A 2,539-nucleotide genomic window follows, 5' to 3' on the forward strand; every position below is an offset into this window, starting at 1 on the left:
GCTGGCAGTTTTAGACAGGAAGCATGCTGGTTACAGAGGAGCACTGTAGTGCCTGTTGAATTGCACTCTCCTTCAGACCAGGTGTGCAGAGCTGGTGCTGGGACAGTGGCAAGCAGTGATAGTGTAGGAAGGAGAATAATAATTCCTTACTTTCTTTCCAGGGCTGGCTCTCAGACTGAGAGGAGCAGACTGGGAGGAGGCTGCCAACCATGATGCTGCTTCTGCATAATGAAAAGGCATGAAGCTGTCTTCCAGAGTAAAAGATAAGTGTGTAATTCAGCTTTATGTTTAGGGAGTGACTGTGGTGGCCTAAGCGCTGTATGAAAACAAACCAACCAATGTGTTCTTATGTTTTCACTTTACTTATATTTAATATAATTAAGCTGATTTTTCCCCTTGTCTACCTTTCTATGGTGCCTTAGCACAACTGAAGAGAGGATGCAGGCTGGCCTTCCGAGGAACCCTGATGTAAAAATATGGGTTTACGAATGAGTCAGCTTTGCTTCACTCAAATGTCTATCCATTCTCTTTCATGGTTCAGTAGGTTGTACATTCATTCATTGCTTGGAAATTCTTGTTCAGCTAAAATGACACCTTTGGTCAACTGACATTTTGAAAATCCCTGCTTTATTTTTGTCTGTATTAATACTATTATCTCGTCCTTTCTCATCAGCAGATTTCAAAGCCCTCTGTCAAATAGGAGTGGCATTGTCCACTGTAGCTCAGTGCATGGGGGAGGAAGGTTTGTTCCAGGTGACAGAGAGGACAAAACCACCCAGATTTGGTGAGCTCCAGTCCCAGGATCTGGATTCCTGAGCCCATCACTTATAGGTGAGCTCCCCCTTGCACCTAATTCAGCAAACCTGCTCAGAGCACAAATTTCAGCTCGGTTGCTCATCCAGCACACACATTGAGTAGCTGTGAGTATTACTGGGAAGACTGGAAGAGGTTATTTGGGCAGAGAAACAAGGACAACGTTCACCCGGGGGGAGCTCTAGCTTCAGCTGGCACCCTCTGCACCAAAGGCACATGTGCACAGGCTGTGGGGCACAAAGCCGAGCAGCAATGTGAAGCACCTTTGAGTTTTGTGTGGAAAAGGGGGTTTACGCTATCTCCATTTATGGCAATGCTGCACAGCCGCTGGGTGCGGCCTGTTAATTCCACACATGAGCAGATTTGGCGTCCTCCCCCACCACAGGGTGTGTGCCCAGAGCCGGACCAGCCTGTGAGCTGCTGGCCATCTCGGTGCCATTCCTCAACACCACTCTTAGCCCTGGTCCTCTCTTGTCTCGCGGTCGTCAAGTGCCTACAGCTTGCTTTTTGCTTGCTGACCATCATTTTTGCCAGGCCAGCACAGGCAGCTCTTCCACCAGTCTGGAAAGCAAGGTTTCTCAAAAGGACCTGTTTATTCTTACTGACTAGAAGGATCACAGAGTAGGACCATGAAAAAAATAACTGTGGTGACCTGTCTGGCTTCCAGGTTAGTCTGTGTACTTGACTGATGAATAGCTCAGCAGTTCACAGTGCCTGTGGCATCAGTATCACATCTGTGAGGACAATGTGTCCTGCCGGCTTTGGAGTCACATGTTGTCGGGTTCAGTGACATCTGTGAGACTTTGAAGCACCTGACACTTGCAATTTGTCTTCCTCTTCCTTTTCAAAATAGGCAATGGATGGCTTAACCCACCCCTTGCAGCAGTTTTTCCCAACTGATTTACTCAGTGGCTTGTAAGGTTTTGAGTAGTAAGAATTTATAGTCTTTTTCTTGGGAAGGAAGCCACTTTCTTACTGCAACTAATGTCTTCCGCAGCTATTCTCATTAGCTGCATTAATGCAGGTCCTTGCTTGTCAGCCTCAGCACACTGCTAATGGTAATGCATTCCCAACATTAGTTATGATGGTTACGTGTGTGCGTGAGTATTTAAGTGTGCTGCCTTTTATTTTCAGTCTTGTATCATGAAAGAGGCCACATGGAGGTAAGCTTCCACTTACATTTCTTAGTTAGGGTGATGAAAACAATGGCACTACAATATTTTTACATTCCTTCTCCAGCCCTTTCCTGAAGCATTTTAATGTCTTGTGTGCTCTTTGCAGACATGCCCGAATGCTGGGCAGGCACTTTGTTATTGACAGCCTAAGAAAAACAAAAGTCTTCCTGCCGAATGGTTGTTGTCCAGCAAAAAAGCACACAAGAAATATCTTCCAATACGTATTTTTCAACTCTTACTTTGTCTGCTACCACATTACTGACTTTTGCCTCTTTTTTAATTATTTTTGTGCCAAAATCTAAACATTGCTGTGTGAGTTTCCTTCCTGTTCCAGATCTCTGATTAATGTATTGTGTGGATCTGTGAGCGGCTATTGGGGCATCACACTCTTCGCATTTCGCTGTTATCAAATGCTGGGATTCTTTGTGTGGTTTCTGCCTTATGACAGACCATTTCTACACAATCTCTGTTTTTACTTTCTTTTGTTTTGTCAGATACATCTCCAATGAATGAAAAATGAGTCTTGGCGTTAAGTACTTCTGGAACAAAGA

The sequence above is a fragment of the Nipponia nippon genome, unplaced genomic scaffold (genome assembly GCF_047370975.1).
Source record: "Nipponia nippon isolate SJK-2023a ecotype South Korea unplaced genomic scaffold, ASM4737097v1 scaffold_1, whole genome shotgun sequence".
Taxonomy (NCBI): Eukaryota; Metazoa; Chordata; class Aves; order Pelecaniformes; family Threskiornithidae; genus Nipponia; species Nipponia nippon.